Genomic DNA, 21,646 nt, shown 5'->3' with positions numbered 1-21,646 from the left:
TATTTAAAGAACTCTCTGTGCCCAAGATAACCTTGACTAGAGGAGCGAGCAAGGGAATTTTAAAGATATATGAAATTTCCATATGAAGTTGGAGCACGTGAAATACTTACTCAGACCTGATTTCAGAAAATGCATGGGACAGGTGGGACACTGGGTTTCCTTGTGAGGCCACATGGGAAGGATAGACTGGGCGTTGGTGCTAGACCGAGCTGGGCTAAGTAAATGAGCAAGTTATAAGTCTCTCAGAGCCTCAGGTTATTTATCTATAAAAGATGAGAAATGTCTATTTGCAGGATTATTGTTCTAAAAACTAAACGAGGCTGGACGCAGTGGCTTACGTCTATAATGCCAGCACTTGAGAAGGCTGAGATGGGAAGATTGCTTGAGGCCACGAGTTCAAGATCAGCCTGCACACCATAGCAAAACCCCATCTCTACAAAAATTTTAAAAAAAAAAAAATTAGTCAAGCATGCTGGCACATGCTTGTAGTCCTAGTGCACAGGAAGCTAAGGCAGGAAGATCACTTGAGCCCAGGAGTTTGAGGCTGCAGTGAGCTATAATGATGTCGCCACACTCCAGCATGGGCCACAGAGCAAGACCCTGTCTCAAAAATAAATAAATAAAATATAAGTGAGACAATGTATGTGAAACCATCTAGCCCTGTGCTCAGCACATGGCTGCTCCATCACTACATGGCAATTATCATCCTACTTATTATAAGTCATAATTATACATTTGGAATAGTAGGTCAGGACTGGCCTACCACATATGACTGGCTGTGCTTATGCAAGAAGTATTTACAATGGCCCAGGAAAAGTGAACGAGAGAAATACAATCTCCAACTTCAAAACTGTTACATAACTCCCAAAGCTTTTTACCTTTTCCCATCTTCCTCCCCATTCTCAGCCCTTGCAGACAGAGTGATGCATCTGAGAAATTCAGTGTAGGATACAACATTCAGGACTAAGGACTCAATGTGACCTGGGGATCAACTTTCTTGATCTTGCAGGAAAGCACATGTACAACTCCACGAGAGCTGACTAATAAGCTGAACCATCAGAGTCATGGAGGCCAGAACGTGGTTGGACGAGATGAACGTGTCCACTAGTCTGGACTCCAGGAAGAAATGGTTACAAGTAAGGGATGTTACTGACCTATGGTCCCAGGTATGATCAACCCTGGTTTGGTAATCTGCCCACTGGAAGTTTAATGGACTGTAAATAAAACAGTGATTTCAACAGCACTCAGTTGCCTCATTTGATGAAGCCTGGGGGGCAGCTCCTTGTAAATCCACTGCATTTCACCAGTTGCCCATAAAGTTTAGACATGTCAGTGGTGTTTATTTTCATGGTTGGACAGGTCATCTTGGGTTACAGCTTGGTAATCCAACCTACATGTGAAGAAAAGAGTGCAGATGTAAGTCAGAAGCAATATTCAAAATATTCTGATAGCCAGGATGACACTAATACAGACCAATCAAGCATGAGCTCTGTAGCAGGAAGGACACTGTCCCTTTCCACAAAACGGATCCAACAGCACCAGTGCATATAGGCAGAGTTGCTTGAATTGAATTAATTTTTCTTCACACTGGTAGTCGGAATGCACACTTACCAGCTAGCGCTAGCTTTATACAAAACTTGAAAGCCAAGTTTAACCCTGTGTGATTAAAAACACTGAGCGCCACATTCCCTCAAACTGGGCTTAAACGCAGAACTCAACAGGCTTGTAATTACATGCAATGCCACTATCTGGCATGACTATAATACCATTTTACAACACAAAGGAGAACTATTGAGTTCTATTCACAAGAGAAAGTGCTACAGTGATTCTTCTCTTGGTGGGATAGAAAGCATATGTCACAGCATATATTTTTTCTGCAATTAATTTTTATGAAACCAAGCATAAAAGATAATGCACCTGATTTCTGTATTTGTTTTAATGTACCCTGGGGAAGTTCTAACAAAGCAGGAGAAGCAGGAACAATGATGGGACCCATCCGGATTTCAGCAACTGAGTAAGCAGATAGCCCCAGTGTGAGAAGTAAACGTGTTTTGTTATCCTTGAGTGCCTTTCCTCCTCCATCCCCTATCCCCCATTCCCTACCAGGCAAGACCACACAAAATCCAAAATCCACCCCCAAATGGATGAGACTTGCCTATTTCACAGGTCCCTAAAGAAAGCCCACTTGGTCTTCATCCCAGTGACTAACACACCTCATTATCAGAAACCTCTGCCTCACAACTAAGCCCTATGTTACTGAGATGTCCAGCCCCTTCTGACTCCCCCACATTTCCCCAGGGCGCACTTGCATGCTTCAGACTCCCTCCAAAGTATGGGCACTGGAGCCCCTCTCCCTGACTGAGTTAGTGGGTGTCATTGCCTGCACAGCCCCCAAGAGAACCCTGGAGCAGAGCCTCAGTGGGTAGGAGGGACAAGCCAAGAATGAGGGACACAGGGACACACCAGGCCAGGCTAGGTGGGTCCTCCGCCCCACTCTTGCCTCAGGTGCTGGCAGGATGCCAGTCATCACAGCTATTTCTCTGTGCTCCCTTCCTCCCCCACTTTGTGGACTGCAAGCCAGCCCTAGAATGCAGGATCCAGGTGGGCTCAGCTTTCACTGCCTCATGGCCCCAGGGCCCCAGGCACCATCTCTGCTCCAAGCATCCTCTGGAGAATTATTAGTCTCTCCTCCCAGACCCTGGTCCCAAAATGTCTGCTCACACCTCTTTTTCTGAAAAATAAAACTACCCGTCATCTTTCTCCATGTCTCCAGGAGTCCCAGACCTCCATATAGGAGCAGGAGACAGGGTACTTTCAGTCATTCAAAGATTTATTCTCCCTAAGAAACAAGATATCATCAGGCATGGTGACTCATACCTGTAATCTCAGCACATTGGGAGGCTGAGGCAGGAGAGTCGCTTGAACCCAGGAGTTCAAGACCAGCCTGGGCAACACAGTGAGACCCTATAACTACAAAAAATTTAAAAATTAGCCAGGCTGGCAGCATGTGCCTGTAGTTGCAGCTACTCAGGAGGCAGAGGTGGGAGGGTCACTTGAGTCTGGGAGGTCAAGGCTGCTGTGAGCTTAGATTGCCACTGCCCTCCAGCCTGGGTGACAGGAGTGAGACCCTGTCTCAAAAAAAAAAAAGTAAAACCAGGGGAAAGAAGATATCTTTCCAAACCTTTCTTGCTAGAACAGGGAAAATACAGGTTTAATCTCCAATAGAGCACACTGCTACATTTACAGTGTACATTTATTTTCAGTTTTTTAATTCCCTCTATAGTGAATACAGAATAAAATTGATGAGTCCTCTCCATGCAGTCCTTGAAAATTATTGTAGTAAATCTCCCTATGATTCGTTTTTCTTCAGTTAGAACTTAGTTCATTTCCTTCACATGCCAGATAATTCAGATAAAATCCCACTAGAGCAAATACAATTAAGTGAATGTTCTACATAAAGCAATTGGCCTTTTATTAAAAACTTCATTGTTAAATGCCAATGTGAAAACAGTAATTTTTTTATTTCAGCAGCTTTATATTTACACTGACTGTGGATGCATGTCTCAGTTCAAATTGGTAGCAATTTACTAATTAATTAATTGCATTAAAGAGATTACAAGGTTAATAGCTGCTGTTTCTGATCATCGTTGCTCTTTCATGCAGGGTATTAAAAAGTAAAAACATACTGGTATTTACAGAATGTGTGTTTGCACCAAATAAATTCAATCTAATCCAAGAAGAGGGGTTCTTTCCAGTGCAGGGAATATCAAATTTGGTGCAAAACCCAAAAAACTAGATTTGACTTTTGATTCCCCAAATTACTCCATCTCCTTTTTCTCTCCACTAAAAATGTATTTGACAGACTTAGATTTCAAATGGGAAAAATGATACCCTAGTGGTAGCTATAAGTGGGTAACAAGATCTGCCCAAGTTCCCTGAATGTGGATGTCACTCCGCAGTCTCACTTTCCTATCTGCAATTGTCCTTTGCACCTGACCTTGGCATCTACATTTCTCTTTGGAAGCTGAGCTCAGTGCACTGTTGAGCCCATTCCATTCTTCTAAATATTAATACAAGCACAGAGTTGGACACACAAGCTTAGAGAAGCTGCATTGGAGGTGGAAGCTGCATTAGAATCAGCCATAGACCCCTCAGACTCACTGAATCAGAATTGCTAGGAGCAAAACCCAGCAATGAGCATTTAAACAGGCTCAGGCTGAAGCATGAGCACACGAGGGACACAAAAGGAGATGATGATGCTGTAGACAAAAGGTATCCTGCAAATGTCCATGCAGGAGGTTATTGGATTATTAGCCACAGTGCGAGGCTACAATACTGTGAGTGACAGTGTGTGTGGCCTACCTAAAGGGCAGATTCTTCCCAAAGCCAGTTGTCCTAGATCAGGACATTAAAACATGGTGGGCGGGCTTGAGATAAGAGGCGGGGACTTCCTCTTTCTGGACATAGTTCTCCTAGACTGGACTCTAAGTATATAGAGATTCTCAGGGTGCCCCTGGGCAATGAGATGGAAAAATTGTCTTTGATGAGGGCCACAAGCTGGGGGCTGCCAAGAGAGGCCCCAGGGACAGAGCTGTTCCCATTGCAGCCACAGCTGGCTGCCCATACTCACTAGCTGTCTGTGGGGAGCTCCCTTTGCCGTTCCCCCAACAAGCCTGCAGAAACATCAGAACCACACACCAGCCTGGTCTCAGCTGTGCTCTACGGAAAGATCTATGTCTTCCCTTGGCCAGAGCTGTAATCAGAGAACAGAGTTAGAGCTAGTGAGTGAGGACAGCAGTAAACAGTCCCCCAGGAGGATGACAAACTTCCAGAGAAAAGAGTTGGAACCAGGAGTTCTGCTGGTGAGAGTCAAGTAGTGGGGAGAGGGCTGCGGCATTGGGGGAAGACTGAGGAGGGCCTTGAATGCTATGCTAGGAGTCCAGAAGGCCTGGGAGGCCTTTGAAGAGTTTTTAGCAAAAACAGCATTATGATAAGATTTGTGTACAAGAAAAATAACTGTAGCAGGCAGAATGGATTGCCTGGGGGAGGGCAGTGTGGAGGGGAGAAGGAAGCAGAGGGATGGGTTAGGAAGACACTGCAGTCATTGGGTTCGGATGATGAGTAAAAGGGAGCACCTGCATCATTTTCTCCATCTGTCACTTCCAGACACACCATCAGGCCCTCATCCTTGTCCCTTCTGCCCAGGACACCCCTCCTAGGAGATACTGTCTGGACAGCCCCACCTAGGACTGGCCAGAACCCTATTAACTCCTATCTCCCTCTCCTCCCCCGGCACCAGCTAAACTACTTAGAATGATTATTTTGTTTAAAACCAACTCTGTTCAGCTGTGGTTATTTATACCTTTCTTTGGTCCCTGGGAAGGCAAGGGCCTTTGGGAAGAAAACAACGCCTCCAACTAATGCTCCTGAAGACCCCTTTGCTGTTTCCCCAACAAGCCTACGGAAACGTCAGAACCACACACCAGCCCGGTCTCAGCTGTGCTCTAAGGAAAGATCTATGTCTTCCCTTGGTCAGAGCAATAATCAGAGAACTGAGTTCAGAGCTAGTGAGTAAGGACATCAGGAAACAGTCCCCCAAAAGGACAGCAAACCTCCAGAGACAAGAGTTGGAACTGGGAGTTCCAACTGCTGGGAGTTCCTTGTTGAAGTGAAGCTCACAGGCCCAGTCCACACAGATACTCCTTCGTGCTTCCTCACTGGTAGGGTTAGGGTGAGGGGTCAGGGTGAACGTGCTCCTTGCATTGTTTTGTTCTTCATTTTAACTATAATCATATCCCTTTTGCTGTGCTGCTTTTTGCAGTGCATCTGGCTCAGCTCTCACCACTTACTATGCGGCAGCCATGGGAAGACACCTCACCTCACATGCCTCCAAATCTATGTGAATCATTCCCAAGGGCCCCAGAGCCTGCACTCTGAGAACTATGTTACCTTCGCACTGAGGTCAATGACTGCGCAAAGCCCAGATGCCAAGGCAGGTCAGTCTGAGGCTGGTGGATGACTTTGGCTCTGAGACTCCCCAGCAGCCTTGCTTAACCTTGCTTTATTTGCAAAGCAGTCTAAGATGCTACCACCCAGCCTTCCCTCCCCACTCCCTCCTGCATTGGGGTGGGGTGGTCACTCTTGCATCATACCCTGATATCTCCCAGACCTTTTCCCAGCTCTCTCCCCATTTTCCCTCACATAGGAGTTTCCTCTAATAAAATCCTTGCGTGTCTAATCCTGTCTTGACCTCTGCTTCTCCAAGGACCCAGATAAACACAGCTGTCCAGAAAAGAGAGACAACAGTTGTGCATTTGGAACTGGGACCCTCTAGCCCCTTATTCTTTCATTTCTGAAACATTCGTGGAGAGCTTAAGGAACTCCCAGCACTGGGGTGGGGGGTGGGAGAGCAGCACTAAGGTGGCGCTTCCAGGAAGAGGCAGGTTGGGGATAGGAGCTCAAAGTCAGATCAGAATCTACCAGTCTGAACAGCACCCTGGACACTACCAAGAACTCAGCATGGCTCCATCTCAGACTCTAACAGAAGGAAAGACAGAAAGAAAACCCTTCCTTACACTGCCCTCTCTGGGAAATTTTTCACACCCCTAATAGAATGACAGTTGTGAAGAACACCTAGCCAGCTTGATTGACAGGACCCAAGTACAGGTAAGGCAGAAGAGGAGCCTGAAGGATTAGAAACCATATAGGAAACACTTCCCAGCAAAAACCCAAATGTGAAATCAAGCGATTAAAATGCCTTACTTGCAACAGGACTTCATGGTGGAAACACGTAAAGTCGCTGCCAATCAGGTGCTCTTGGTGAAATTTTTTTAAAAATTCATTTAGACTTTTAATGAAAATGAATGCTGGGGCATGAGAAAATTTTGTTAACCCTCAATGTTGCCTAATCGTGGCTAACAAGGATTCTCATACTTCTACATGACTGAGGATTAAGCTGCTGACGGCGAGTTTATTAAATGAAGTCATTGTAATGAGGCAGCCAGCTAACTCTGCAGAGCTCTGCCCTGTGGTTCATGGTGGGTATCATTTAACCAGGAATCGTGAGTTGATGGACCTCAGTAATCACGTTAATCTGCCTTTTCGTTGTGATCTGGAGGATGTGACAAAAAGGAGTTTCAACACGATCTGCAGACAAGTTGGATCGGAGGAGTTGACAGAAGTCTCTTTATCCCACCAAGAAAATCAAGGGACCTAAAAACTGTTAAGACTCCATACCTGTCACTAGGGAAGTTAAACACCCCCAAAGAGCATTCACAAAGACAGACCTGTGAGAGAGCTAACAGAGAATAATGCGGAACTCGGCCAGTCTCGGCAAGCAGACTTTGCGTTGCAGTGTAGTCGGCTTACCCAGAGGCTGGGAGCCAAAGGAGTGTTTAAAGACATCCATCTAGGTGGGGGATTGTTGCTAGCAGAGCCAGCTGCAAGCAAACTGTGAAGTGGCAACTCACTCTCTACAGCTCCCACCTTTCCCTTTGCTTGTCCTGAAATGCTCTTTCCCTCTCTGTCCTAAAGATCCTGTTCCAGACCTAAGAGAGAGAGAGAGAAAGAGAAACTGTTCAGTGTTCCATTTAGTTATTCTATTTCCTGCATTACCACAAGCCCGCTACAGTGGGGTTGGCTGATACATTTCTAACGGTAATGTTTGAATTGCATTTGTCCCCTGTCCTGCACCATAAGCACCCTCTAATATCTCCAGGCTTTTAGTGCAGACCTGCTCTGCCTGGGCCTTGTCATTACTGTATTGGAAGAATGAGGACTGGTGGTTTCTAACAGAGAGTGAAGCAGGAAAGTAAGAAGGGAAGGCGGTCCCAGGAGACGGCATGAAGGTGAGGAGAGAACAACAATGAAGACAAAGGCAGGGACACAGGTCAACACAGGCACAGCAGAAGAACAATATCCTAGAGGAAGATGACCCTCAAAAGGAGAAGGCAGACACTTGGGTAACATGTATACACCTAGCTTTGTTTCTGCTTTTTAAAAATTTATTGCCATAAAAGACATGGAATCAATGTAGGTGCCCATCGACATGGCCTGGATAAAGAAAATGTGATACACAGACACCATGGAATACTACACAGCCATAAAAAAGAACAAAATCCTGTCCTTTGCAGCAACATGGCTGCAGCTTGAGGCCATTATCCAAAATGAATGAATGCAGGAACCAAAAACCAAATACCACATGTTCTTACTTAAAAGTGGGAGCTAAATGTTAGGTACACATGGATGTAAAGATGGGAACAATAGACACTGGGGACTCCAAAAAGGGGTAGGGAGGGATAGAGGGAGACAAGGGTTGAAAACTACTGGATACCATGTTCACTATTTGGGTGACAGAATCAACAGAAGCTCAAACCTCAGCATCACACAATATACCCATGTAAGAAACCTGCACATCTACCTCTTGAATATAAAATGATTTGTTTGTTTGTTTTTTGTTTTGTTTTTTTTTTTGAGACAGAGTCTTGCTCTCGCCCAGGCTGGAGTGCAGGGGCGTGATTTTGACTCACTGCAAGCTCCACCTTCCATGTTCACGCCATTCTCCTGCCTCAGCCTCCTGAGTAGCTGGGACTACAGGGGCCCACCACCACGCCTGGCTAATATTTTTTTGTACTTTTAGTAGAGATGGGGTGTCACCGTGTTAGCCAGGATTGTCTCGATCTCCTGACTTCGTGATCTCCCCACCTCAGCCTCCCAAAGTGCTGGGATTACAGGCATGAGTCACCACACCCAGCCGAATATAAAATAATTTTTAAAAAGAAGTCAGATTTAAGTATAAAAAAATTAATGCCATAATGTACATAATTGAAATGAAGGCTAGTTTTGATGTAGGCTTACCTGAAGGGTGGTACTGTCCTTACATTTTGGTTTATACATTCCAAAAATGTCTGACCTGCCCAAATATCGCCTATATAGTTTCTAAATACCATAATGTTTGCTAAAAATCCATAGCATAAGAATTAAGACAACATGATGTGAGAGCAAAGTATTCAAAGAATCTTAACCTTAAAAAGGGAAAGCTTTAGAATCGGGGGAGTGAAAGGGGCTGAAGGCAAACATAGCCTCAAATCAGGGATCAAGACTCAGAGAGGTTAAGAGTCTCATTCAAGGTCACACAGTGGAGATGAAGCTCCCAGAGCCACGTCTTCATTTAATTAATGCTAGGTTCTTTCCACTATAGTCTGGCCTGAGAGTGTCCTTCCTTGTCTTCTGAAGAAAAAAAAAATTAATATTTCATTTTTGAGGTTCTCAATCATTTGAGATTAGAACTTCTGTAGGACAGTAAAGCCTTGTTTAATGTTTTTTTAACCAAACTGTTTCCCCAGGAATCTGTTCTGGTCCTTTGCTTGTCGCTCCCCTTTTCCATGTTTGATTCAAGCCTCTGGATTTATTTAGTCATGGCTGGAGTAAAAAGAGAGGGGAGGAGACGGCACAAGAACATCTTTAATAACCATAAGATGGCTGGCCGCTAAATCCTTTTCAAGAATTGAAGCTTTTGCTGTCTCGCTGCTTTTCAGTCAAATTACAGGGAATAATGTCTTGGATGATTAGGTCTGTGATGAAACTGGTTATAGAAGCTATTTCAGAACCCACAGTGGTTCCCACTTAAATCTAAACACGAAGACCTGTCGCAGATACTCTATCTAAAACTATTTCAACGTGTTACGCTCTTCTGCACATGTCAATATTCTCTCCTTCGCAAAGGTAATCAATAACTAGGGAGAAAAAAAAAAGCAGATATTGGCGAAAAAACATATTTGGCAATCCTTGGCTATGTAAAATACTGCTTCAGTGCGGCAACCTTCAGTTGTAGTTGCTGGCTTTGTTATCTGTGTAAGCTGTCCTCTGAACTACTTTTGTTCTCTGTGTTTACTTTTGAAATTGAATTTTTTTCATTCTAAAGTGCACTGAGGATGCCACTGTAGACAATCCAAGCTCGTGCAGCATAGAGTTAAGATTTGATAACCATCTGGTTTAGTTTGATCATTCGAGGCCATCAAATCAGTTCTTTTAGTCGCAAATGACCACTTGTGGGTCTGAGGGCATCCCACATAGCTCTGAAAAATCAGTCATGTTAACTGGATAATAGGCAAACTCCCAAAGCCCTGGGTATGGTAAAGACCTCTCCTAGTTGTTGTTAACAGGCTTGAACTATTACCACGGACTTTTGTCTTAATTCATACCTTACTCTATGAAGAGTTTTCCAAGGCAAACTTTACATGCTATGATGGGGATCACAACAACCAAACAAAATAACCAGGTCGGGTGGTATTTTCCTTTCTTGAATATCAATGTGCTTTTTAATTTACCGTATGAAGAAAGCTACGGCAGGTACAGTATTTAGGAAATGCTAAGCAACTTGCTCTATAACGCTTGAAGCAACTGGTTTCTGCCCTCAATGTACGAGGGCTCTCCTTCCACACCCATGACCCCTGGGGAGAGAAACAAATTCGAAGGTAACCACATCCTACTTACTTTTGGCAAGTGGGATTACTCTCTACTGGAACCGTTAATAACAACCCCTTTCTGGGGTTTTGTTTCCTGCCCTGAATTCACTGCAGATTGGGTATAATAAAGAGGATAGGAAGGGGCAAGTAAACTCCTTTAATACCATGTCTGAGAGGCCGCTACACTGTGGAGAGCGAGCCAGAGTCTATGGTAACTAGCCCCCTCTCCAGCTGCGGGTGAATTGCTAGAAACAGAGTCATCTTTAGAAGTACGAAATAAGCTAAGAAATGTAGATGTGCTTTGTAAATGATAAAGCAGATAAATGTTTGTCGCCCCTGTTACTTTGGTAAATGTAAATGCAAAAATTCTCAAATACCCTTAGTGATGAACAAGACGTTCACTCACAGGAGACCTAAAATGAGACCCAGGAACTGCTAACGCTGTCCTCTACCTGCTCAGGTTTCAGTTCTTCCCATGAAAGCCTCAGTTTGCAGGGAGGTTTTTTTCCCCCCTCTTTGGACATCCCCAGCTGCCTGAATGTGCTCATTTATAGGGCACTCTGTGACTGAGGGGAGCCAAGGATAAAAGGAAAAATGGTATTATCAAGGACACAGATCGAGAAGGAAAGTCCACCAACTTCTATGTGACCAGTAAGACAGCAGTGGGAATATGCCAATAGCATGGTGGTAAATGGTTTTTGGTGGGTGTTTTGGGAGGCGGGGGCAGAGTTTAATGGATTTTTTTTAACATTTTATAAATACGCTAAAGATTCATGCAGTGCTGCCAGCAGTGGACGTCAGCCTGGGCCACATGGCTGCATACTCCTTTGCAACTGCCCCTGTGATGGCAGAACCTTTCATCGCACCTTTATTGTTTACTACAACCCTGGCGTTATCTTCAAAATAAAGAAACAAGCCATCTTTTCTCTGGCATGACTTCTGTTGTCACATGACCACTGCTGGCTGCACCTTCCTTCTGAGCTCTGGCTTGCCTTACTGACCATGGCCATCACCATGTTACCCACACCAGCAGAAAGTTCCACTGTCCCTTGGTCTCGTTCACAGAGATGACATACAGATTTTTCACTTCTGTGTGGTCTGCACACTTGATCACATTTCCCACAAGAAGACCCAGGGAAATCCAGAACTTCACATAGGAGGACCTACCACATCCTCACACTTCAACATCTTCAGAAAGAGCATTGGTAAATATTTAACAATTGCTCTCTGGGAAAAAATGAATGCATACATAGACATACAGCATGTAGATGTTTGATATAAATCTTACCAATATAAAGGATCTATAGCAGCCAATTTACAGATAATAACAAATTATACTCTTTATTATAAACTCCATAGAGCCAATAGATTCTCACACAAGGCTTTGTTAATTTTTGCAAAATTCTTGTATCTGTACTCAATCGATGGTTGGAATAGATAAATGAGTGTGGTTACAACATGAATGTTGGTTGATATTTTCCTTTACATTAATAAGAGAAAAGAAAGTGAGATAATAAAGATGTATATCAGTATTTTCACTTGCTCTTCAATGACATGAGTGATTGCTTGCTGAATCAGATGATAATTTCAAATACCAGGAGAATTTCCAAAGCTTTTTTTACTATTCACAATGTAACAGTTATGGACATGACACAATTTTACGTTTAATATGCATTATTCACATCTTCTCCATCACTTTCTTAAGTCTAGGTAATCAATGAGACAATCAATCAAGCCCTGATTTGTACCATTTGCAGATTTCCAACGTGTAAATGTTCCTACCAAGGTTGATTCCAAGCTACCATTTTGATGTCATGGACTGCAGAATTGGGAAGAAATGTGCAATAGCACACCGTGATATACTGTTTCCACCATACTGATAAAATGGGTAGAAATAACCTCATGATCATAGAGAATAGTAAAAAGGTAGTAGAATAAATAGGAAGTAATGAGTTTTGAGAATTTATTGCCTTTTTCATGTAATTTACTTTATTGTAAGTTTACACAATTTAATTTTTAAGAATGGCTGTGTTTAACAATTGGCTTGCAAATTTCCTGAAAATTTGACAATCAGCTCTCATGAGCTGGTATGAGCCACTCCAGGACACCACAGGAAAATGCCCAAAACACACCTGTGTGGGCTGGGAATTTTTGAGAGGCTGAGCATTTGAGGCATTCATACACCTGGATTTTAGATTTTAGGGAAGTTGCCTAATTATGAGCCTAAGTTCTTGAAGTGGTGGTTAGGATGTGGAGAAGCCCATCTGAGCTCCTGGCCAAGCTCCTGGCCAAGCTTTGAAGGCTCCTCCTAGATGTCATTGTTAATCTTCATGTATGATCTTTCTAGTCCAACTAATTATACCTATTTTGTTTTGTTCTGAATATCACCCATTTGACAAGTAGGTTTACCAAACCTAGCCTTCTCCAAAGCACATCCTGTGCCTGAAGTCTGATAAGCTTGGCTCCGCCATGAACCAACCGTCAGCTGATAAATCACAGGAAGATGACTGGCCAGGGGAAGGCTGAAGGATACCTGAATAATTTCATGATAATCATCTGGAAGATACCTGATCTAGGAAGAGGAGGCAGGAAAAGAAAGATTGCTGGACCATGTTTGAATGCAATAGTATGCCTGGTAAGAAGAGGGAGGAGACAGTGAGCAGTCACATGGGTTGGTACCCAGACCCTTAATTTAGGGTTTGGTGAAATCTTGCTACCACTCCTTTGCCCCTATTGCTTAGGGGAAATTCAAACATCAAAATCACCTAAAGTCAGAGGTATCTTATTTGGTGCACTTGAAGGTTGACATGGTTCTCCTGTAAGGTCCAATCACCCTTGGGTCAGAAAAGCGTTGAAGTAGAGGGCTAGTTGCACACACAACTTGGAGAAATCCTCCTGATATTTCCTACAACTTCAAAGAATGATGGACATTTGAACACCCAACAAGAGGGAAAGAAGAATCATGATGAAAAGTCTGCTAAGAGTAAGCAGAGCCAGAGAGATCAGGGTTAAAATCTCTGCTTCCCCACTTACTAGCTGTGTGACCTTCAGTTAGCTTCCTTAATGGTAACATGGGAATAATCATTTTACTTGCATTTTAGAGTCATCTGCAGATTACATTTAAAGCCTCTAGCAAATAGTAAATATATAATATATTAGCTTTAAAAAATATAAAAAGAGGAAGCACCTATAGTTGTTTTTAAAAGCAGAAAAATACAAATTTATTTTCAATTCTGTAGTATATCAGGAAAAATGGCCACAGTATTCTTGCAGCTTCTCTCATCAAGTGGCAAAATCCATTTATCCAATCCTCACATATGGACTTGGCATGTAACTGGCTTTGGCCAGTGGAATATTAGCAAATGTGACACAAGCAAAGACTTGATAAGTACTTGCACGAGTTCTTGAGAATTACTTCCCTTCTTGCTGATGGGAATGCTTTTGCTGTCATGTGACCAGCCCGTTGGATAATGGGAAGCAGGTGGTCATCACCCCAGTTGTCACCACATCAGCTGCCACACATGTGAGTGAGGTCATCCTAAACTATCCAGTATCAGCTTAGCTGACCAGAACAGAAGAACCACCTAGTTGACTCCAAGAATCATGAACAAATAAAATGGTTCTTGTTATAAGCCACTAAATTTGAGGGTTGTTTGTTTTGCAGCAACAGCTAACGGATACAGTTCTGACTGCAGCTATATAAAGATACTTACGCATTGAAACAAGATTTAAGGGATACTGAGCTAAAAGCCTCTTGCCCTCAACTGCTCACAATCATTTAAGTGAGAGAGACAAGACATAGAAAGAGATAATACAGTTCAGCACAGTACTTGCCAATGGGTTCAGGGTGGTATTAATTTTTTAAACGTTCTCTTAATAGTATGATCAGTTTGTTCTTACAGTTTTTAAACTGAATTAAAAGAAGTGACCTAAGACTGTTAAGCTAGCGTCTGCCTGGAGTGGAAGTTACAGGAGACAGAAAGAAGATGTGAAGTTTTCCCATGTGTACCCTCCTGACTCTAAAGGAGAGAGCCAGCTCAGCCAAATCATTTTCATTACCTTGAACAACCCCATATCAAAGTCAGGATGTGTGGATTTACCCAAAGTTATCTACTTTATCATTTCAATTAAACATATGCTTGAGGAATCTAATGAAGAAGGCTTGAGTGATGGCCGTAGAATCAATAAAGTCTTTCTGGACTTATCGATTTAGCATTCTGCATGCAGTAGAATTGATTTATGTCCTCAGATTTATTTTGATAACTCAATGATAACTCCACTATTCCTAAATTAATGTCATCTTTTCCTCAGGCTAAACTTTTTTCTAGACAAGAAAAAAATCTTATATCAAGCCAAACTGATTTTGCTAAGTAATTCCATGGCTAACAGGATGCCATAAATCAAAGAGAACCATGTACTACTATAATTGTAAATCATCCTTGTCATGGAAAAGTACAACGGCATTTATTGTCAGTATTGTGATTGTATCATGCAGGGCCTCTTTCCTGTCGAAATTCACATCTTCCAATACAAACTCTATCATTTCATTGCAATTTAATAAATTCAATAGATTGCTTAAAAACCGCATTAATTTCCATCTCCTACAGCTTAAATTCCCAGAACATGCGAGATGGATAGGTCCTAATTTCTAATTAGCACAATCTTATTGAATGAGATAAGCCATCATCTTTGCATGAGACATATTCATCTTGGGCCTACACAAGCAAGACAGTGCCATGTAAATGGGTATATTTGCAAATGCTTTTGGGGAAAAGTATTTTCCAACCATATCTATAAAGCAAAAGGAAAAATGGAGAAATTTTTCAATTAAAAAATATCAGAATGACATAGTCCAATTAATTACCAAGTCTGTGAGTCCACCTCCTACACAACTCTGAAATCTACCCAATTTTCTCTATTGGCCCAGCCACCATCAGGACCAAGAGAGCATCACTGCTTGCTGGATGCTGCGATGGACTCCTTGCTTCTCTTGCTGTCACCACTGCCGCTTTTTCCAATTCATTTTCTACATTGCAGCAAGAGGGCTTGTTTTCAAAAATGCAAATCTTATTATAACATTACTGCCCACTCCTTCCCCTAGCTCTCAGAATAAAGAAAAATAAGCTATCAAAGCCGTCTGCAAGACCCTGCTTGCCTCTCCTAACTCATCTGTCCAGGCCCCTGCACTCTCTGTTCCAGCCAGGCTGGGTTTCTCTCAACACCTCTGACACGCCCCCAGAGTCCCACACACATGCTAGTCTCCCGACCTACAGCACACCTGCACCCTCTCTTTGCCAAGCTAATCCCCACCATCTGATAGCTCCGGGCTCAAACACCACTTGATATGATTTGGCTGTGTCCTCATTCAAATCTCAAATTGTAGCTCCCATAATGCCCATGTGTCATGAAAGGGACCCGGTTGGAGGTATTTGAATCATGGGGGCGGGTCTTTCTTGTGTTGTTCTCATGATAGTGAATAAGTCTCATGAGATCTGATAGTTTTATAAAGGGGAGTTCCCCCGCACATACTCTCTCTCTTGCCTGCTGCCATGTAAGATGTGACTTTGCTCCTCATTTGCCTTCCACCACGATTGTGAGGGCTCTCCAGTCACGTGGAACTGTGAGTTCATTAAACCTATTTTTCTTTATTAATTAGCCAGTCTCACCAGGTGTGAGTCTCACAGGCTCACGCCTGTAATCCCAGCACTTTGGGAGGCCAAGGAGGGCAGATCACCTGAGGGCGGGAGTTCGAGACCAGCCTGACCAACCTGGAGAAACCCTGTCTCTACTAAAAACACAAAATTAGCCAGGCGTGGTGGCACATGCCTGTAATCCCAGCTACTCGGGAGGCTGAGGCAGGAGAATCGCTTGAACCCAGGAGGCGGAGGTTGCCATGAGCTGAGATCACGTGATTGTACTCCAGTACTCCAGCCTGGGCAACAAGAGCAAAACTCCATCTCAAAAAAAAAAAATTAGCCAGTCTCGGGTTTGTCTTTATTAGCAATGTGAGAACAGACTAATATACCACTTCTCCCAAGAAGGGTTCCCTGAGCCCCGAGTGGGTTAGACCCTTCCACAACCTGTACTTCTCCTTTACAGTCTTTTGTGCTTCTCTGCTTAGTTTCTGTCTTCCCTGTTAGACTGTAGCGTCCTGAGGATAAGGACAACGTCTGCTTACTCCCCACTCCCCTGTCATACTGATGCTTAGCCCATGTTTGATTACTTCTTGACTGAGATGGGGCAGGCAAGTGGGGACAGGGACCAAAAGAGCAGGAGCATTCGCTGGGACAGGGCTGATGTAAATCCAAGTACACACCAAAGGGCCCATGGGGGAAGGCGGGCCAGCAGTGTGCAAACGGCAGGTGCTGCTGTGACCGAATGTTGACCCACCTTCTTAATTAATGGACCTTTTCATTTTCAAAGAACTTCAAACCAACAGAAAAGCTGCAAAAATAATGTAACCAAACCACCATATATCCTTCACCCAGATTCACACATTCAAATTTTACCAACTTAATTTGTGTATTTAAACCTCTTAAACAGTTATCAATTGGAGACAGCTAAAAAACTTAGTCTGGCCAACTAGGCGAAACCTTGTCTCTGCAGTTTTCCAGAGGTGGCAAATTATTAAAACCCAGTAAAACCCCAAAACCAGGAAAGTTTCAGGTAAAGTAAAATTCCTAGATTTTCTCTGAGCAAATGCAAACCACCTCTAAGCACAATTCCAGGATCAATCTGGCCTCTAAAAATCCTCCAGAGGCAACCCCCTTGGGCTTATAAAACTTTAAATCAGATCAAATCCATCTTTAATGCATTGCTAGGTAGGTCAATAGCCAAGCACAAGCTCATTCCCAAATATAGGTGCCACCTCTCCCGACTGGACCAAAGTGAGATACAGAAACAGAGTTAATAAGGGCAGGGACAGGGGCTGGTCACAGAACAAGCACAGCCAGGGGATATTCAGTAAATTAAATGGCCCATGGGAGGCAGTTCATACTCGAAAGAGCAATGTAAACTATTTATGATCGTTGATGGGCCCTGAATTAGTTATAACTTCCTAAAGAAAAAAATCTTGAAATTATCACAAAGCCAGCACTGAATATGGCCACACAATGCTCACTGGAGGTCAGGAAGGAGAATGAGCTATTAGTCTGTATTAAGGAGCGAACACCGCGGTAATGGCAAACTAGTGTGTAATACAAATGCGGGCGGCCCGACCTTGACTGCCGTTCAGTGCTGGGCACTCCATCTCAAAAGGAAATAGACGAGGCCACAGGAGGGCCACAGGGTGATTAGCGCACCGGTGAGGGCTCAGAATCTCTCAATGAGGAAAGGTTTAATTATGCAGGCAGCTAATTAGGAAGAAGAAAGGAGAAAATGGACAGAGATGTGTACATGAAAAGATGAGGATTCGTGGGTGACTAAATGAGGCCCCAAAGGTTCTAAATGAGACTTTCACAAAACACATCCATGAGGTTGCTTTTGAAAGAAAATTTTCAGTGGATCAACAAATTCTTTGGAGGAAATAAAGGGCTGGGCTCCACAGAGCAGTTCTAAATATCTAAATAAATATGTGCCTGTTTGGAATTGACCAGACACTTTAACCAGTTATGAACTGTGTCTTATCCAGGAAACTGGATAGAATAGAGTCGTGAATTCGGTTGTTTGTGATTGTTGGAAAAGACTGCCATAGCTACAAAGAAATGACAGGATACTCAGACAAGGGTCAGCAAACTACGGCCCTCAGGCCACTTCCAGCCTGTTGTCTGTTTTTATACTGTCAGCAAGTTAAGAATGATTTTTCATTTTAAAGTGGTTGAAAAAACTCAAAAGGAGAGTACTATTTCATGACACATTAAAATTATATTCATGTTCATGAAAATTTTTTGGAACACAGTCACACCGTTTCGCTTTCACACCATGACAGCAGAACTGAGGAGCTGCGACAGAGACTATATTGAGCCACAAGTCTAAAATATTTACTTTCTAGGCAGGGCACGGTGAGTCACGCCTCTAATCCCAGCACTTTGGGAGGTTGAGGTGGGCGGATCACCTGAGGTCAGGAGTTCGAGACCAGCCTGGCCAACATAGAGAAACCCTGTCTCTGTTAAAAATACAAAGATTGGCCAGGAGTGCTGGTGCACGCCTGTAGTCCCAACTACTTGGGAGGTTGAGGCAGAAGGATTGCTTGGGAGGTAGAGGTTACAGTGAGCCGAGATTGCACCACTGCACTCAAGCCTGGGCAACAAAACCAGACTCTGTCTCTAAATAAATTGATTAATTAATTTAATCAAATATTTACTTTCTGGTCCTTTTCAGAGAAAAAATCTGCCCACCTCCACTCTAAGGTGTTGTGTGTTAAATATTTCCACGGTGGCCAGGGCCCCACGCAATCAGCAAGTGCTACCGTTCCCATGCCTGGTATCAGGGGACCGTGTAAACCTATGGCTAGGGTCCCCCGCCTGGGCCCCAGGGTGGAGATGCTCAAAGGAATGCCAGTAAAGCAACCGGAGGAAGCTGCTGCACCAGCAAAGAGGGCCACATACCACAGCAGATCCCCGTCGGGGTCGTCCAGAAGCCTGCTGGCCTCCTAGAGAGGCTCCCTAGCAACCTGGAGTCAGCCTGCTCGGAACCTTTGACTTCACAGAAGCATTTGGTGAGTGCTCAAGGGCTTTTTGTGCACCAGAGCCAGTAAAATGCCATGTTTGCCAGCATGTGAAATGCCCAGGGATATCAGATACGTCTCAATTTTTCAGAAAGTTTTTTGGAAAAAATAAAAACTAAGCTATAAGGGAAATATTTTATTTTATTCCTATAAATATAGTACACTGCATTGTGACTCGGCTAAAAATATATATGTGGGGTTTAAAAAAAAAAAAAAAGTCTATTATCCCTAAAAACAAGAATAAAATCATTAAGCTAAAAAGAAATATCTTGGTATTTATGAATATGAGTTGCAGTGAAAAAACACTTAAATTCATAACATAGTGGAATTATTCAAATTCTATATTCATCTGTGTGGTCTCTGGTTTTCGTTTTTGTTTTGTTTTTTGGTAAGAGGATGAAAAGCGCTCGCCTTTGCAGAAATGTATGTTGCCATCCTCTGCCACTAGGGGGCAGCATGCCCCATTATTTTACCTCTGTCTCAGCCTTCCAGCTGTCCCTAATAGCAACGTGTTTAAGACTGACAGGAAAACTCGTGTATATAATAAGCAATTAGACATTGTATAATGCCATATATTTGATGGATATGTTATGTGTATAGTATTATACAATATGCAATATATCTCATGTTGTAACATATACATTATTCATATATAAAGTATAAAATTTTATTTTGCATATATAATACATCATTTGGGAAAAGTGGGGAATGTATCCTATACACCAGTAAACACAGCAAGCCTCACTGGAGCACAAAAAAATCCAGTCAGAGTTCACCTGCTTCTATTAAAAGAATGAGGGCAGCTGTATTTGATGTTAAAGAAGGGATTAGGCCTACCAAGGTCTTCCCAGCAGAAAGTTCCAGAAGGTACGGATCACCTAGAAGGCTGCATGGTCACTGACCAGCTTGTGGAAGGAGAGGGAGGACGGGAGTCACGGGATGTACAGACTCAGTAGCCAAGGAATCTCAGAGATGCCCAATCTAACTCAGAAGCCAAGAGACCAAGGGACAACAAAACCAAGAGGCCAGAGCACCGCAAGGACACAGGGAGCCCTGGAGCCTGAGGGAGAGTCCAGAGCTGCAGGCAAAGCCGGGTCAAGAGTCCAGGCTTAGAAACAGCCTCAAACCAGCACTCCAAATAGCTCAGCGAGTCACATAGTCAGAATCTCAAAAATGTGACTTTAAGTTCATTTCCAAAATAAGACAAGGAGTGGCAGAAGGGAGATTCAAATTCCAACCTGTTCAGACATTCTGAAACATAAAACCCTGAATGTTTGGGGGCAATTAATCCACAAAACATCTCAGTCCGCTTCTAACATCTGCCTCTGGAGCAAGGATGGAAAGCACTGGAAATGAAGGGCTTTCCTGGATCTGGGAATCTGGGTGCACAGGCCAGTTCCCAACATTCATGTGAACATCCCTTTTCTGCAGTCAGGACTAAAGCTGGCTTCTGCATGATCCACATACATGAGATCTGCACACATGAAATGTCTTTGTGCTGCTTCTCAGCATACATCATACTTTTCCCATGAAACATTTCATTTAAGACCAAAAAAAAAAGACCTATGAGATAGGTATTAATATCATACCCACTGTACAGATGAAGAAACAGACACTGAGAGCTTAAGCAACTTGCCCGAGCTCACAATAGTGAGTGACGTGACGGTGCCGGGACTTAAAACAGAAAACTCTTTGTATTAGTCCTTTTCATACTGCTATAAAGAACTTCCAGAGAATGAGTAATTTACAAAGGAAAGAGGTTTAATTGACTCACCGTGCAGCATGGCTGGGGAGGCCTCTGGAAATTTACAATCATCGCAGAAGGCGAAGGGGAAGCAAGACACCTTCTTCACAAGGTGGCAAGAAGGAGAAGTGCCAAATGAAGGAGGAAGAGCCCCTGATGAAACCACCAGATCTCGTGAGAACTCACTCACTGTCACGAGAACAGCATGGGGAAAACCACTCCATGGTTCAATTACCTCCACCTGGTCTCTCTCTTGACGTGTGAGGGTGACGGGGATTACAATTCAAGATGAGATTTGGGTGGGGACACAAAGCCTAACTGTATCACTCTTCTTGCTTCAAAATTGCCTGTTCTTTCTGCTACATTTGCTGCCTCCAAAAAAAAAGTATTTATCTGAGCCAGGAAGTGTATAAAAAGGCAAGCTTCAATGAGCACAATAGATTGGTACACATCGGAGGCACTCGAACCAGAGCTACTCCATCTTGAACAGTGGCTGGGTGAAATGAGGCTGAGACCTGCTGGGCTGCATTCCCGAGAGGTTAGGTATTCTTTTCTTTTTTTTTTTTTTTTTTTTTTTTTTTGAGACGGAGTCTCGCTATGTCGCCCAGGGTGGAGTGCAGTGGCCGGATCTCAGCTCACTGCAAGCTCCGCCTCCCGGGTTTTTACGCCATTCTCCTGCCTCAGCCTCCCGAGTAGCCGGGACTACAGGCGCCCACCACCTCGCCCGGCTAGTTTTTTGTATTTTTTAGTAGAGACGGGGTTTCACCGTGT

The 21,646-nt window shown here is 43.4% G+C and overlaps 1 long non-coding RNA gene and 1 pseudogene across 2 annotated transcripts; both read right to left on the bottom strand.

Annotated features, from left to right (window-relative positions):
• Positions 1 to 1,091: 1,091 nt before the first annotated feature.
• Positions 1,092 to 19,088, bottom strand: LOC139357005 (uncharacterized). 2 transcript variants are annotated; one of them, XR_011609611.1, is made up of 4 exons: positions 19,013 to 19,066; positions 7,486 to 7,547; positions 4,631 to 4,753; positions 1,092 to 1,390 (listed from the first exon to the last, which is right to left on the bottom strand). It is a non-coding gene; the product is annotated as an uncharacterized lncRNA (long non-coding RNA). The 2 variants fall into 2 exon arrangements; XR_011609612.1 differs by lacking the exon at positions 7,486 to 7,547 and having other exon boundaries at positions 19,013 to 19,088.
• LOC112426558 (large ribosomal subunit protein uL14 pseudogene) lies at positions 11,195 to 11,730 on the bottom strand (annotated as a pseudogene).
• Positions 19,089 to 21,646: the final 2,558 nt, after the last annotated feature.

The sequence above is a fragment of the Macaca nemestrina genome, chromosome 11, assembly GCF_043159975.1.
Source record: "Macaca nemestrina isolate mMacNem1 chromosome 11, mMacNem.hap1, whole genome shotgun sequence".
Taxonomy (NCBI): Eukaryota; Metazoa; Chordata; class Mammalia; order Primates; family Cercopithecidae; genus Macaca; species Macaca nemestrina.
Note: the sequence above shows the minus strand (reverse complement) of the source record. Positions and strands in the feature narration are given on the sequence as shown.